Raw genomic sequence first — 17,452 nt, 5'->3', positions numbered from 1 at the left:
TTTTTCTCTGGTCCCTCTGAAAATTAATCAAGAGAGCCAGAGAGGGAGCAAAGCTGCAACAGCAGCACCAGTGGTAGGGGATGGTGTGGTGTCTGGGGGAGCACAAGCAGCCTTATAGGAGCAGCCAGGACAGCACAGCACAGCAAAGATTCTGTCACTAAGTAGATTTTAGCAGTGCAGCTACACATGACCATTTTGGCACTTGCGTATGGAGGGTTTTGAGAGTGGCAATGGTCACTTCCACTTCATAAAATTAATTGGCTGACATGCCTGATGTAAGGAAAAGTTTACTGCTTGCTCAGCTTGGTGTTACAAAAGCTAGCCGTTTGCTCACCTCATGTATCAAAAGTCTGCTGCTACGTGTCTTAATGAATCAACAGTTTACTGCTCTCTTGCCTGCTGAATCCAAAGCCTGGAATTAGCAAGATTAGTGTATCAACTACAAGCTCTAGTGATAACTTTCAACTGGGTGCCTCATTTTCTAAAATAAAGCAGTTTCTAAAGGTTTTCTTAGAGGTAACTTAAAACTTTAATTTTCAAACCTTAATCTTCAAAGAGGCAATGGGGAAACATTCTTTACTTTTAACTCCTTCACTACAGAGCCATAGCTGGAAAACTTTGAGTTTAGATTCAAAGTGTCAAAGTGTCTTGGAGTGCCCCAAGACCACAGTACCTAGAGCTGAGAAGGAAAGTAACGACCACTGGTCTCCTTTATGACCAGCAGTGTCAGCTGAGAATGATCTCCCTTGCTCAAAATCTAACAAAGTGGTCAGTGTCACATATGCCGGAAATGTGCATCTTCTTCATTTGGCAATTCCAATGCCAATTAAACTGCCAGTGGATGATTCTTCACCACATGTCTACTGGGCAGAAGTCATTAGAGAAAACAAGCCTTGGATAGAGTGTGGACTCTGATGAGGTGAAGATTACCTTCATCTTGGTGGAGTGTTGGACACAGGGGGAGATATGACTCTCATCCCCATCACCAAATGGCCATCACATTGGGAATTGCAACCCGTGATAGGTAAAGTAGACGGCATTGGGGGTACCCAAGTAGCCAAACATTCTAAAATCGTTGTCCAAATTGAAGGGCCAAATGGGCAATTGGTCAGTGTATGCCCATTTGTTTTAGACTATAAAGTTCCCCTGTGGGAGAGAGTCGCCATGTCCCAATGGAGAGTGAAAATTAAAATCCCAAATACCCCTTGGAATTTTTCATAGCAGCTGCTGATGAGCGCCCTGCCCAGAAGCTGAACTGGAAAACTGACCACCCAAGTCTGTGTAAGTCAATGGCCGCTGAATAAACAAAAATTAAAGGCCTCCAATTAACTTGTAGAGGAACAGTTAGCAAAAGGCAACATTGTGCCAACCACTAGCCCTTGGAATTCCCTGGCCTTTGTTATCAGGAAGCCAGGAAAGGACAAGAGGCAGTTCCTCTGCGACCTCAGAAAAATTAACAAAGTCATTGAAGACATGAGGTCTCTTCAACCAGGAATGCTCTCCCTGTCGATGCTCCCCCAAAATTGGAATTCAGCAGTTATTGATATAAAAGACTGTTTCTTCCAGATTCCCCTTGACCCTGCTGATGCCCCATGGTTTGCCTTCTCAGTTCCCTCCATCAATCAAGAAGCCCCAGTGAAGCACTACCATTGGAAAGTTTTGCTGCCAAGGCATGAAGAATAGTCCCAGTATCTGCCAGTGGTACATTGCTTCATTGCTGTCATCTGTGTGCGCCAAAGCAAGGGAAGCCATCATCCTGCACTATATAGATGATGTGCTCGTGTGTGCCTCCAATATACTACAGCACGTGCTTGATCTAATTGTCAATGTTTTGATTGTTGCAGGATTCAAAGTCCAAGCAGACAAAGTTCAACGGATGCCCCCTTGGAGGTATCTGGGGCTCCAAATTAACAAGAGGATCATTACTCCTCAATAATTGACAAACAGAGACAACCCAAAAACCTTAGCTGATCTCCACCAGCTGTGTGGGTCCTTAAATTGGGTCAGACCCTGGCTGGGCTTAACAACAGAAGACCCGCCTCCCCCCCCCTTTTCAATTTATTGAAAGGGGGAGAGGACCTGAGTTGTCCTAGGGTCCTGACCCAAGAGGCCAAGCTAGCTCTGGAGAAAGCTCAAGAAGCAATAGCAACAAAACAAGCTCATTGCTGCCTGCCAGACTTGTTGTTTAAGTTTATTCTTTTGGGAAAACTGCCACACCTCCATGGCCTGATTTTCCACTGGGACCAGGGTCAGAAGGATCCACTCTTAGTTTTAGAGTGGGTATTCCTCAGTCAGCAGCAGTCCAAAAGTATCACCGGGCCACAAGAGTTGATGGCTCAATTGATCCAGAAGACCAGGGCAAGAATGCGAGAATTGGTGGGGTGTTACTTCGCATGCATCCATCTACCACTTACCCTAACATCAAGTAAGTTAACAATAGAGGTTTTAAAGCAGTTGCTTCAGGGAAATTAAACACTCCAATTTGCTCTAGATAGTTACCCAGGACAAATTTAAATTCATAATCCTGGACATAAATTATTTAATTTGGCATTCAAATTAGTCCCCAAGGGAAAACAAAGTCAGAAGCCACTCAATGCTCTCACAGTTTTCACAGATGCATCTGGAGCATCCCACAAGTCAGTGATGACCCTGGAAGGATCCTCAAACTCAGCAACGGGAGACAGATGTTAAAGAGGTTGGAAGCTCCCCTCAAATTGCTGAGTGAGACGCAGTCGTCAGAGCCTTCAAGAAGTTTTCTGAACCTTTTAGTCTAGTCACCGATTTGGCATATGTAACAGGGGTAGTATCTAGAGCCAAGAATGCTGTTCTAAAGGAAGTCTCAAATGCCAACCTTTTAAAGTTGCTATCAAGATTAGTTTATCTTGTTTCCCACCAAGAGCAACCTTTCTATGTGATGCATGTGAGGTTGTACAATGACCTGCCAGGTTTCATCGCGGAGTGGAACAGAAGAGCAGATGCCCTGGCCACTCCAGCTGAAATGCTCAACATGCCAGACATTTTTCAGCAGACAAAGTTGAGCAATCAACAATTCCATCAAAATGTACCTGGCCTGGTATGCCAATTCCGTCTAATCCGGGACTAGGCCAAAGCCATCATAGCCACATATCCCACTTTCCAAAGGTACACAGTACCAACCTTGAGTGCTGGTGTAAGTCCAAGAGGCCTCAACAGGCTTAAGTATGTCCACGTTTCAGTAGATACTTTCTCTGGAGCAGTATATGCTTCTGCCCACACAGGGGAGAAAACTGCAGATGCACAAAAACACCTAGTGCAAGCCTTCTCTGTATTGGGGATCCCTAAAGAAATGAAAATGGATAATGGTTCCACATATACCTCCAAGGCTTTCCAAGAGTTCCTGCAGAAATGGGGAGTGAAATATAAAACAGGCATCCCCCACTCTTCCACAGGTCAAGCCATCATTGGATGAACACATCAGTCATTCAAAAGAGTCCTAGAGCAGCAGCAAAGCAATACCATCAGCAATCCACCACAAATTAGGTGGCATTGTTTATTGGATTAGGCATTGTTTACCATGAATTTTTTGAACTGTTCATTTGAACATTTAAACCCACCTGTTGTCCTGCATTTCAACAGTAACACACAGGTAAAATTGAAAGAACACCCTCCAGATTTTAGTAAAATATTCTGAGACAGCAGAAGTAGAGGGCCCATTTGAGTTAATCACCTGGGGTCGCGGGTACGCTTGTGTGTCCACACCCTTCAGGTTGAGATGGGTCCCTCAAAAGTGGGTCAAGCCACACATCCCCAAGTCCGTACCATGACTGGGCCAGTCCACCAAAGATGTAGCTGTGGCTTCCCTCCGCAGGCGCCAGCACTAAGGAACCAGAAAATCCAATCCTCTACTTGATTGTGCCAAGTTGTCCCCAGCTGTTCCTTTTCCCAATGATATGTCAGATGTTTTTAATTAATGTTTACCCTGTCTCTAATTTTCTCCCCCCAGAAGAACGCCATCCTGTTTCTTGTTTGGCATTCTTGTCCTAGAATGTCCTCTGGGTAAGAGAACACATTTCTAAACACCATTTGGATCCTGACTCTCCTGTGCCAGTCCTCAGAAGCATGGATCAGGACTCAGCCAAGAAAAAATGTGTGGGTCACCCTAGCCCAAGCCCTGAAGCAAGATCACATGTGCCTGTCGATGGCAGCCGCTGATGACCCATTGTCAACCTGCCTGGTGGGGATTCCATTTAAGCCTAATGAACACCCAGAAAGTTTAAAAGCCCTACACACAGAGATCAACTCCGGAAATCCCCACCAAACTCGTGTTGAACTTTCTCGTTCTGATAGTAACATTTACTCCATAAAAATGCCTGTAACAAATCCTCTTATTTTATGGAGAAATTTGATCAAAAAATTACCTGTAGCTAAGGAAGAACCCCAAGAGTTTGAAATTTTGGGATCCTCCTTTTCCCCTTATTGTGTTCAGTTTGTGTATCAGCCACAACACAAAAGAGAACAATTCATTTCAGTTATTTAGTATTAAAAAAAAATACATTGCTTCCAACTGTTCCCAAGCAATCAGCCATATAAAAATGGCTTCCACTGAAAATTACTGTCCCCTAAAGTTAGACAAAGGAACCTTCTTAATTTGTGGTAATTGAGCATGTGCAGGCCTTCTTGGAGGCCCATGTACTTTGGGGCAGGTGACGCTGTTTTCTCCCAACAAAACCCAAATTATTAATTGGCAAAACAAAAAGAAGCATTACAGATTTGGATGAAGATTGTGATTCCAAAATTTTTCATTGGTCACACCTCAAAAGATCTGCTGTCTCCCTCTTTTTACCTTGGGTAGCTTCAGCAAAAGCTCTAAGTGAATTGGGCCGCTGGAGTGTTGCATTGCAAAGCAAGCAAATTTAACATCAGCAGCTCTCAGTGGCCTACTAGATGACGAGGAAATAACCAGGAAAGCAACCTTACAAAATTGTGCTGCCATCGACTTTTTGCTTCTTGCACATGGCCATGGATGTGAAGACTTTGAAGGACTCTGTTGCTTTAACTTAACATCCAAAAGAAAAAGTGTCCATGCTTCCATCAACCAGAGACATCAAGCAAGAAACTTAAGACTGGCTCAGTTCCATCTTTAAAGGATGGGGACTAACAGGAGGGCTAGCTTCTATTGTCAGAACCATTTTGTTACTTTTATTAGTTGTATTCCTTATACTAATTGCCTTTTCTATTCTAAAGAATGTTATCTTAAAAACTATCCAAAATACCATCTCTCCCACCAAAGAAGTCAATCACATAGCAGTATCCACACAGCAGTCCTCGTGGAAAAATGTGTACCCCCAGTCAGAATCCTTTCCTCAGTGCAACAACTCTCCTTCTTAAACAGAAAATGGGGGTATGTTGCAGTGTGTTTCTTGTTAATGGTATGTTCTGTTATTGCCCAAGCTAATGGTTTAGTCCAAAATTATACCCTCCCACCCACCCTGTCAATCTGTCCTAAACCATCTGTCACTCCTGCTTTGTGCCAGCCTCCTGCTTAGAATTCCTCTTTGGAAATCCCCTAAAACTCAACATCTCATTAGTTCATGTGACCCAGTTTTCCCCCCTATCTCTCTCATTGGACAATGACTTTGTGAACCCCACCCTTTATCCCTCCTCAGAATTTCTCCAATTTTCTAAGAATTTGTACCTTCCCCTGGGATGTCCCCCATATTTAAGTTGTTGAACCTTCACCATTTTTGTCCTTTATCCCACAAATTCCCCAAACTAACAAATCATATTCATCCTATGCAAAAGACCTCCCCCTCCTCCTTGCCGCCTTTGAATGCAATCTGAGAGCCAAAAGGCCATGGAGGCATAGCTCAAGCCACATCTAAGGCCTCCTGTTCCTGAAGTGTGACCCACTCTAGGCACGGGACCCGAGTAGCAAAGTGAGTGCAGCTCTGGCCACTGCGTCATTTTAGACTGAATTTTTCCCACCATTTTCCCGGTAATCCTAGGAATTTTGGCAGGATTGGTGTGTTTCAGTACAGATTTTGGGTGTCCAGTGACTGATTTTAGTATTTTTGGGGGGGATTTTTTAGGTTTTTTTGGCAATTTTAGGAGTTTCCTGAGCTATTTCCCAAAAATCCTTCCAATCTTGCTAGATTTGAAATGTTTTAGTGCACATTTTAAGATATTTATGGACATTTTTGTTATGAATCTCTGGGGGGTTTGGCCATTCAATATGCGATTTTCACCGGATTTTTTTCCCAGACTTTTCGCTGTTTTTCTCCTCAGAAATCCCTAGAAGATGGCAGGGTTTTGGAACCATTTTTGGATTTTTTAGAGCAGATTTTAGGAGGTTTTGGCCATTTTTAGTGGAATTTTTAGGGTATTTTTGCATTTCTTAATGCAAATTTTTAGGGATTTTTAGGCTAAATATTCCCTTTTATTTTTCCAAGAAATTATAAGCATTTTGGCAGGTTTGGGGTGGTTAAGTGTACACTTCAGATGAGTCAGTGCAGATTTTAGGTATTCAGTAACCGATTTTAGGACTTTTAGGGGGATTTTAGGGATGTTTTTGATATATAAGTGTGGATTTAAAAGGAGTTCTTTCCAGTATTTTCCCCAGATATCCCTGGAATCCTGCCAGACTTTGGAGATTTTAGTAAAGATTTTGATAGCACGTACAGCTGAGGAAAACCTGTGCACAAAGGTGCAGCAAAACTGAACCTCATCGCTGGACCTCAGTTCTGCCCAGACCATGGAAGGTGAAGAATGAAGCTGCAGAGCACCAGGCTTGTGAGCACCGTGCACTGAATAGCAGAAGAACAGCCAAAAAGCTCCTTCACAATCACTTTTACCCCTCAATGCTCTTACTGCTTGGAAAAGTAGCACACAGCCGTTGCACCCCACCGTGAAACCCGGAGAGATGCACTTCCTCACAACTTCAGTGTGGTGGGCTCCATGCAGCTTGAGCTAACCAGGAAGGATGCGTCAAAACAGAAGGTGTTCTTAATGTGAGCCTACTGTCAGCAGCCCTAAAAGCACACACAACACACTGTGTCTCGCAACCTTCCATTTTTCACTGTCACAGCTCCCTTGCCGAATTCCAGAAGTTGCTACCAGACAAAAGGGGGCCAGAATGAAGAGCCAGAGCTGCCATTCACCTTCTTCTTGTTGCATGTAAGCCACCTCCAAGTCCTAGCTGCACGCTCTGTTTCCCTTCTCCACGGCATTGACCAATGTGTTCTCTGCAACTCGAAGCCTAGAGGTGACTGCAAGTGTTTCCACAGAGGGCTGGAGCAGAAATAAGGAGCAGCACAAGCAGCTGTGGTTGAACTTGCTCCTTCTGACTGTTAACGGGAATTTGCAAGGCAAGCAAGAGGCAACCACCTTCCTCTTGTAGCCGGTAGCGTTGTGCGCACAAGTGCGGTACTTGTGCGGATTAGTTCATCACCCTTTGGAATGTATCACGCTTCCATTCCCTGGAGGCGAGACTTTGTGAACGAGTCGCACAGAGCAGTGTGCCAGCAGCAAAGCACTCAAGCGTAATGCTTCTGCCAAAGCACGATTTGGTTGTGCACGTTTCTTCCCAGTGCTATGTACAACATTCTGCCTCTCTTGCAGCGGGAATCTAAAAGGAAAGCCTTTTGTCTACACCCTGCACAGAGAAGTGTGCCAGGACGAGAACCTTTTTACCCGGAGCTTACCCCTGACGCAAGGAAGTTTCAATTAGCCACACATCACAGGAGTAGTTCTCCTTCCTTTATGATGTGCACAGTGCCCTCCGAATTCAGTGTTAGCCACACATTCCTTTTCAGGTGGAAATGCCAGCACTCACCTTTGCAGCCTGGCAAGGACCAAAGATCTGGAGAGAGGTGTCACACACAAAAATGTGCCAGGACAAAAACATGCTCTTCATTGCCCCTTCTCGTCGGGTCTTACATTGTCTCAGCTGGTGACCTTTATCATTGGCAAGACACTTAACAAGGTAAATCTTTCATCTGATCTATACATAGGCAGTCTTCCTTTGAACATATCAACTTTTACTCCAAGAGAGTCCTTCCCAACATTTTATATCTATGAACTAATTTTGGAAGTTGAGGTCATATGTTATCATAGATGCCATCAGTGTAATGGCGGGACATGTAGTATAAGGGAGATGCTGGAAAATTAAGTTTTAAATATCATTCACTACATCATAATTACTTTTGCAATCTGCTCAGTATCAAGACATAATAAAGACTAATTTTTAGAATAAATAAATAAGCAGAAAGACAACTATTTGGGGGAGTTCATTGTAAAACCGTAATAAAACACAATTGAATGCCTGTGATGGTGCTTCAGTATCTGATTAAAAACCTATCAACAGTCATTAGGTCTCTGTCATTCCTCTCAAGGCTCAAAAATAAAATCATTCATTTACTCAGTGGCATGATGACTTCTTCCTTAATGATCTTTGAGTCCTTTATGATATTCTCTGGTGGTTTTAGAGCACTTGCTGTAATAACTCCAGGTCTTTTATGTATCATAACAACTGATTTAGAAACAATCAGTCTGTATCCCCAGTTAGAGAGTCCCTTTTTTCAAACTAAAAGCATTAATAGCCCTTATTTGCACTGAAATTCATCTGCCATATTGCTGTGCAGTTATTCAGCTGAGGTCTTCTCTACTTTAAATGAAGCATATTGTGATGCATACAACAACCAAACTAATCCTATTACATCTCTGTACAGACATCATGTAAAACACAGCAGAACCAAAGATAAGAATTAGGAATCTAACACACACTATAGTAATTCAAAAGACTAACCATAATGTAAGTCTAAAAAAAATCTCTCCCCCTTTATCTTTTCTTTTTCTCTCCTTTTTTCTGTTTCTCTCTTATTATCTGGTGGATTTCTTTTTTACACAGAATGTGGCAGAAAAGGACTTTCTATTCAAAAATATAATCAAGTTGTACTCAGTATTGCCAAACATTTCAAGTCTAAACAGCTGTATTCCTTCAGTAACTTCATATGGACAAAAATTAGAAATAAACCCCTCTCTATTCATTGTACTGTTAGAACAAATATAAGGGGTGCTCATGAGATACTATATCTGAAATAAAAATCTCTATAGAGTTCTCCAAAAATGTGTATTATTGCATACAAATAAAACCAAGCCATTAATCATAATGGACATCTTCAAAGAATTTTATATTGATTGCATGAATTTTTATGAGGAACTGTTATCATGTAAATAAAGATTTAAAAATGCTCTAAAGTTAATTGGAAAAATAAGTGAACAATCAGTCTCAGCAATGACTGAAGGACACTCAGCTGACCCCATACTGCCATGCCTCTGTCACCTTCAGGCAACTGCTATTCCTGTTGCAGGAATGCCTAACGCTGCTGATTGCTCTTATGCAGGTCATAGTGCCCTAGAAATCAGAACAGATATGCTGTTATGGGGATCAAGACAGTGACTATGAGATGAGACTTTCCCTCCTCTTCTACCAAAAAAATATTTTAACATAGAGAAAAACAAGGCGTTAAATAGGTGAGAATAAATTCCAGGTCATACTCATTATGATGTCTTAGGAGATTCAGTGCTAATATAGCCTCTTTCCCTCTGCTTTCTGTTTTGGCTGCCTAGCTTGTAAATTTGCCATGCAATTTTCTTGGGTTTTGATAATTTAACTTCTTATGACAACCACTGAGCAGCTTTTTTACCAAATTTGCAGCTATACCATTCTCAGAAGTTCAAAGAACTTCAAATCAGGAAGCACTGGAAAAATTCCCTAAATGTATCAGATTCATTCAAGTCTCCCTCAATAGCATTGTTGGACCTGTGTCTCCTCTCTGGACCATTTCCCTATAGAGGCTCCAGACTAGAGGCACTGACACCATGAACCTGGCAGCACATAATCTAATTATCCTTATATATTTGCTCATGGATATTCCCACCAAGAATATGAGTCTCCAACCAAATTATCTCTCAGAAAATGGCAAATGCCCTTCATGAACTAGTGCAAGCACTGCCCGTGTCAGCTATCTGGACACAGCAACCCCCATATACAGCTGAAATCAAACTCTGTAACCAATATTTATAAATCTGTATTCAAATGTGGGTATTTCAATATGAATCACATTCATTACATCCACAGGTAACATCCTTGTCTTAACAATACACTGCCTGACAGTGAGCCGTTGACATGTCCCTCCAAACGTTTTTTAGAATGGAGCAAATATATACAGGTGGAGCAAATATCCACACCAGAAACACAAAATAAGTATATCAAACATATGTTAAAGTCTGCAACATTGACACATAAACTCCTTTCAGTGGATTAAAAATCAGTGCACAAACGCTCACTCATCTTGTTCCTTTCCTGGTAGGTGCTACATGCTGGCTGCATTACTCATTGCCTGTAGAAATTGAAATGGCACTACTGGTATATCTGAGCTGTCTTCACCTGAGAATGCTAAGACCAGAGACTGCCCTCCCTCAGGCCCAATACTCTGGGTTGAATTTTACCGTCTCATAGCAGTAGGTGCTGGATTAGAATTTAACTCTGAAACATACACAGAGTATTCTCAGAGGACCTAAACTGATCTCCAGCTTTAGGAAAACTGAAATCATTCATGTGTGGATACTTGCAATTTAACTCCTTCCTGAAGCCTGTAAAGATGCTCTCATTAAGATGAGACAAAACTTTTCCTCAAATTGCTAGAAACTTTGTAGATGACTTCATTCAATCAGATCTTTTTGTCAATGAAGCTTGAGTGACAAGTCTCACAATAGCACCCATGAGACCCTTGAGGAAAGAGATCCTGGTACCTCTGGCCAGTACAAAAGGTGCAGTGTTCATCATGCCAGAACATCTAAACATCTTCAATGGGAGAATAGATTTCTTCTTCTGTTAAGAGCATGCCCACCTGATGGACAGGCAGAGCTCCCATATTAGAAGAGAAACATTCTGTTCTGATCTAAATAGCTTCACTTAATCATTAGGGAACTGTGAGATTGAATAAATAGATGCCATTTGGAATATAAATGGTGGAGTCACTTTATTTGTTCCCTTGTGGCAGAGTACATCTGAAAGGATGATAAGCAAAGCTAATGTATCTTGAAATTCTGTCCTAATAAGCAATAAATTACTCTGCTGCAAGCAGACTTTCAAAGTACAATTCACACAGCTTCTCAGTTCAGCACACAGCCTTGAAGGCCATCTAAGCCACTTTAGAAGCAACAGTAGATGGCAGGTCATGCAAACGGCCAATAATGAGAAAATCACATGAATCTCTGAAAATAAGAGTAAATTTCAGAACAGTAGATGTTCTGAAGCTAAAAAGCATTTTTAATACTCTTCCACTGTCAATCCAAAGACTCTAAAGAATTTACCATATAAATAAAACCTTTCAATAGGATGGAAGAGCTAAACAGGGAAAATCACATGCACAAAAATAAAAAGGTGGCTTCTAAATATAAAATCATACTGCTTGCTACAGCTTTAATGATTCGCTTCTTTTTCCAGCTCTCTCAACTCATTTCCTACTGGGATATATTCAGAAAGCCTGGGACTTCTATTATTTCCATGTCCAGTAAGAAAAAATATACAAAAATTAGGAAGCTAAAATAGACACAAAGGATTTGATTGAGATTGCATGCATAAAGAAGGGCACAGCTGCATTTCCTTAGGTAATTCTGGTATAAATAGCTGAAAGAAATGCTCACAATCACAAAAAAAAAAAAAAGATGTGTTAGTGTTTTTAAAAAATTGTCTTTGCTGAAATTAGGTGTTTCTCAGCTAAGAAGCAGTAAGTAACTGATTTCGTGTGTTTTCTTAAGATTTAGACTGTTGGAAGTAACCTGGAATCCCGTAAAGTGCCTTCAGGCTGACCACTAACATGAAACCCAAATGGAGTTGTGACTGTACTCTTCTTGGTTGCTAGCCCAGTGAGGCATAGAGGAATGAAGATACTGTGCTTAAGGAAGAAGAGAAGCTTCTTTTGGTTCATCTCAGAAGATTTCCTTCTGTTTTATCACTACAGATCAAAAAAACCCCAAACACGAAAAAACCCAACACCATGATACCCAGCTATAAACCTTTGAGCCTGAACAACTTCCACACATACCCAGTCTCTCTACTGATAAATTCCCAGACAGAGGCAGTAAATGAACTGCTGCACTTTGCCAAGTGCCTTCCTTTTCTATCACCCATGTAACTGCCATTTAAATGAGGCCTATACCCAAATATCACAGAAAATAGTCTGATCAAGTGCAGCAGTAGAGCTATTCCTGCACCAGAGGGAATCAGAAACTACAGCTCTAGAATTCCTCCATGAGAAATTATGTTGCTTGCCTTCCAGAAATTATTTTTAAAGAATTTCACTGTCAAGTGATTATTAAATGGCACTGTAAACACCTCCGTTAGCATGCAGATTTTAAATGATCCTTTCTTCCCCATAAGATAGAAACACAGATGATGCACATCACAGTGCCATATGCTAATATATTTTTTTTAAATATAGCCAAAATTCCTGCCAGTATAAAACCTACTGCAGTTCCTCCTGTAAGAATAAATTCTTTCTCTTTGAATCTGCTAGATGACAGTGGCATGCAAATATGTCTTTGTGTTACTCAGTAAGAATGGAGTGAGGAGATACTATAGTCCCATCTATCCACAATGAAATCATATATCCCATGAAAACATTGAAGATGTATGAGAAAGGTCAATGTAACAATGTTTGGTTTATAAATGTTTAACGCACTTATCTGTCTTAGATTTGTACATGAGATTGTAAAAGATTGTGAAAACAATCATTTTCTAAAGTGTATATTTAGCCTATTGAAATAGCAAATGAGCCATAAAGTTTCTATCTGGGTGGGAACATCCAAAGAAATTTAAGGAGCAGGAACCAACTTTACTGCCTTCCTTTATGATTTACCAGCTTAGAAAAATACTGGAGATATGACAGTTCAGGGAACAAGAGGGAGCATGGTTAAGAATAGTTTGATATTATTAGCTAGGCATGGCTTACATAAAACCCATTTGGGTTGTTGGAAAGGTCTAACCCAGTCCTGACATAGATATTTAAAAATGTTGTCCTGGGGTACAATGCAAAAATGTGTATTCTATTACCATTTGTTGAAATGTGGGAGGGGTGGTGATCCTTATCTCTCTGGGAGATATCCTCTGCTGATGTGCCATCTGATAAAATCAGGGGGCTGATCATCGTTATCTTTTCACAACCCATCCTTCCTCCAGAAGATATATTCCGTTAATGGGCCATTAAGTCCTATTGTGTGACTGATAAGATTACATCATCCCATTGGGAGATGCCCCAGCCAGGGGCAGGAGACACGCCTTTCCTACCTAAATAAAAAACTGGGGTTTAGAAGGCCAAGGCAGTCCTTTCCACTGGATCCCAGAGGGAAGTTGGACCTTTTATTCCACATCATCGCTGAATCTTCGGAGGAAAACTGCACCTTCTACAGGAGCACTGCTTCAACTGAACCACATCTGTCATCCAGGAGGACTGCAGCCACCATTTATAAGGACTGCTACCAACACCCTGACTGACAGGGTGTCAGGTTGTATTTCTGACTTTGTCGGTGTTTTTTCTTTTGTATTATTGCATGTATTTTATTTTTTCTCTTTTCTCCTATTAAATGGTATTACTGACTTGGAGTCTCTCACTGGTTTTACTTTCAAACCAACACAAATGTGTAAGACATGAAACAATCTAGGAAACAGCACCTATGAGTCCATTCTTTCTGTGTCTCAGGAGAGACACAGTGTTCTGAGAGACTTTATGCTTTGACAGAATAGAATAGTTATCAGTAAAGACTTCAGCCTGAGACACTCTAAAAATGTAAATGTAACACATGCAAGGATTATCCTTTGTTATCTAAGAATGTCTTCAGATAGATGTCTTGAATGTGAGAGCTATATAGAACTAAGAATGGTAGTTGGTTTTGTCACTTCATTAGGCTGAAAAATTACTTTATTCTGATGCTCCTGTAGTGTATTATCTTCTCAGGAAGACTGTCCTCACTTAAACTTTGAACTTAGAAGGCCGCAGGTGGACACCCTCTTATTGATCCAGCTGTACCAAAAACAAGAGCTTACTGCCCCTAATTTTTTTTTACCACCATCAGAAGTTCCTCACCATCACCTTGTTGCCTCAAGCAATATTCTGTTGAAGTGACAGTTCAGACACTGTAATTAGTTTCAGGTATAAATGAAATCAACGTGAGCCTTGTTCTGGCTGAAGGATGATGTCAGGGTGCGCTCCTACAAACCAGAGCCAGCAGAAAGGAGCACTTCTATTAATCATGCAGTAACAAGCACCAAAGACTATTACCTCTCATCACACAGACTTAGGCAGAGTACCTCTGCCAAAGGCTAGGAATGGGCACTGTGATCTGCACCAAGGAGAAAGGCCTCTCCAGCCTTCCAGCTTTAATTGTCCACTGCCGACTCCTAACTTTCATTCAGCCTTGTATGTTGCAGCCTTAAGAGGAGATTCAGCCTTTTGCAGACAAATTTTAACAAATTTTAAGTGGCTGCCTACAGTGCTCTGCAGGTGGCAGAAGAAAACCCTGCAAACTTCTTAATTATTGAGAACAGGACCAATAGAGCAGTAACTGAAGTGCAACAGTTTTCTGCAGGGATTCTGGCAACAACTGTCTTCATTCCATGTTCTAGTTAGATGTCTTAACTGGTGCTCATTCCTAACTCTGCTTTAAAACCTTGCTTAGATCTGCCTATTGCCATATGTTGATCAATACAGCTTTTTAAAACTTCTCAGTGATAGCTGCAATTCTAACCCAATAGTCAGTGAGCAGAGACTAAGATAAGACAAGCAGTTCTGCAAGACTTTTGTTGGGAAAAACAGAGACTGAAGAATAATTTATTGTAGGTAGTCACAAGTAGTAAAAACAAGTAACAGGAAATTCTGCTTTTATCATAATATGTACAAAAAAGAAAGGTTTTCCACAAGAAAAACCCTTACTTTCTCAGTTGCTTACTCAAACTACTTGATGTACAGCAGAATGCGTTTTGATTTAGGCTTTCAGCTGCACTCAGTCCTAATTTTGAAACTCCAAGTTAATTTTCTTCTGTTGTAATGAATTCTTGAATAGACATTAGTTGAAGGTGCTTGACACTTCTGTGTTCTTGTACATTTTTTCTTGTACCTAAACAGTTATTGAACCTGATGATACATTTTTAAACTGTCTCCTAATTTATGACGCGTTATACTGATAAAAGAACTTGTAAAGCTTAATTGTTTATTGCTCAAAATCCTTATTATTAAATAGACTCTCCATTTTTGTTAGAACGCTTTCTGTCTTTCTGAGTTAATTTCATTCAAAGAAAACTTCAACTATTTTATATCAGCTAGGATTCCTAACAGTCCAGAAGCTCAGTTTTGTGCATTTTACAAGGGGTCAGTTGGACCCCCATGAGACAAGATAATCTGTCAGAAGATCATACAGCAATCTGTCAGAGCTAAGAAAGAATCTAAGCCTCCTGGTTTATCAGATGGGGGTTTAGAATTTTCTCACTCGCTGCAGCTGTTGGACTTTTCACCCTCTCCTATGCTGCAGGGCATGTCTGCTTCTTAATGCCATCTAGATATATAATGATCTTGTCTTTGACAGAGGTTTAAGATATCACTGATCCTTTTGATCTCTCCTCCCTTCTTGGGACATAACATTTGGCTTCTGGTCTTCCACAACAAATCAGAAATTTTATATAGGGTGCTAGAAGGAACACTTGCTGGGCTTTGCAGGCCCCTACAGGCACTGTGCATGAAATTCAGGCATTTCCTCAATTTGGCATCTGCTGCACGTCTTTCTATGACTTCAGGGAATACCATGGTTAAGGTGTTCCTCCAGTTTAATGTTTCTGCAAGTTTTACTCCCATAATCCCTAGACAAAGCTCCTAGTCCAAGATCTTAATTCATGTAGGCATTTTGCTAAGTCCAGTCCCTCACACATATATACACACCCCCTTAGTACATTCTTAATTCCCACTAGTTTCCATGTGATTTGAGTGTGCATTACAGGAAAACCATTAATTTCAGTCTGTCCTGAACTGGCTGGAAAAGAATATAAAATTTTATAAAATTAATCTCCTTTTTTACATTATGCATAGCTTTTTACATCATGTTTTGGCCATGAAACGAGCCAGTGCAGCTCACAAAATGTACAATGAGTTAGTAAGGGTACAAAATATAAGATTAAGATGCTATGCTTGAAAGTGCATGCTCTTCCTTCTCACACATTTTCAATTCTGGATTTGGATTTCTTTCCAAATGATCAGGCATTGCCATCTACTATGGTTGTTCTAAGACTTTGATGCATATGGCCTGTTTACCTCACTTTTATTAGTATACCTTACTTCTCTGCTGTAAAGACTACATTATCATCAGTATTTTGAAAGACCTGCTCAGCAATAATCACTATTCCAAATTACATTCACTCTTTCATTTCTTATTGTGAAATGCACACAATCAAATGCAGACTTTTAAGACACTATTTTTGAGATGGTCTATAATCCAAACTCTTCTCAGATGAATCCTTCTTGACCTTTTAATTTCAAGTCTCTTCTGGCATTTTTATAAGAAATAAGCTGCATCTGTGTGGGAAGGAGAATTTTCTAACCATCATCCAAAGCAGTGAAGTTGTGCAATAGGCAGCCTGTGTTTCCAAATGAATAAACATTTTTCATTCTTCTTTGCCCTTTGTAGTTAATTTCTACTACTGTCTTACTTCTCTTTGGTTCTATGTTTATCATACTTTCATTACCATATTCTGTTTTAAGTTAAAGTATTCGTACAAAGATTTTCCTTAAATTTTAGCAATTCAGTGCAAAGATACAGTTACTGATATAATCTAGAAAACAGACTGCAGTTAAAACTGATAACAGTTTATTTTTAATATTGACCACTATAGATATCATGTTGCTGGTCTTCCTGAAGTTTGACTGCACCACTTCACTGTGCATTCACACAGATGCACTAAGCTAGAAAGGCAAGAGAAGCTCAGTCTTCATCTTGAAAGCATTTACGAGGTGCACTTCTTTCCTAAAATTATAAATCACTATAGCCAAAGCAAAGTGTCCATGATGCCTAACAGGAATAAGTGTTTTGACCTGCAATTTTGCAACAGATTACTGGTAATATTGACAAGTGTTATTTGCACTATACGTAGGGTTTTAATGGGTAGAGTTTCAATAAATAAAAAGAGTTTAAAAGAAAGAGAGAAAAACTTTTTACCAGGGCTCATAGTGACATGAAAGCAGGCAGTGCTCATTATGAGTGTGGTAAGACAGAGAAGTCATGAATGTCCCATTCTTGGAAGTGACTCATGGCTTTGAGCAACCTGGTCTAGTAGAAAGTATTGCTGCCTGCAGCAGCAGGGGTTGGAACTCAATGATGTTGAAGGTGTCTTCCTACCCCCTATCCATTCTGTGATTGCTGCTACTGT

This window comes from Sturnus vulgaris, chromosome 5 (genome assembly GCF_052056855.1).
Source record: "Sturnus vulgaris isolate bStuVul1 chromosome 5, bStuVul1.hap1, whole genome shotgun sequence".
Classification (NCBI taxonomy): domain Eukaryota; kingdom Metazoa; phylum Chordata; class Aves; order Passeriformes; family Sturnidae; genus Sturnus; species Sturnus vulgaris.
The sequence above is the reverse complement of the archived record's forward strand: the minus strand, read 5'-3'. Positions refer to the sequence as shown.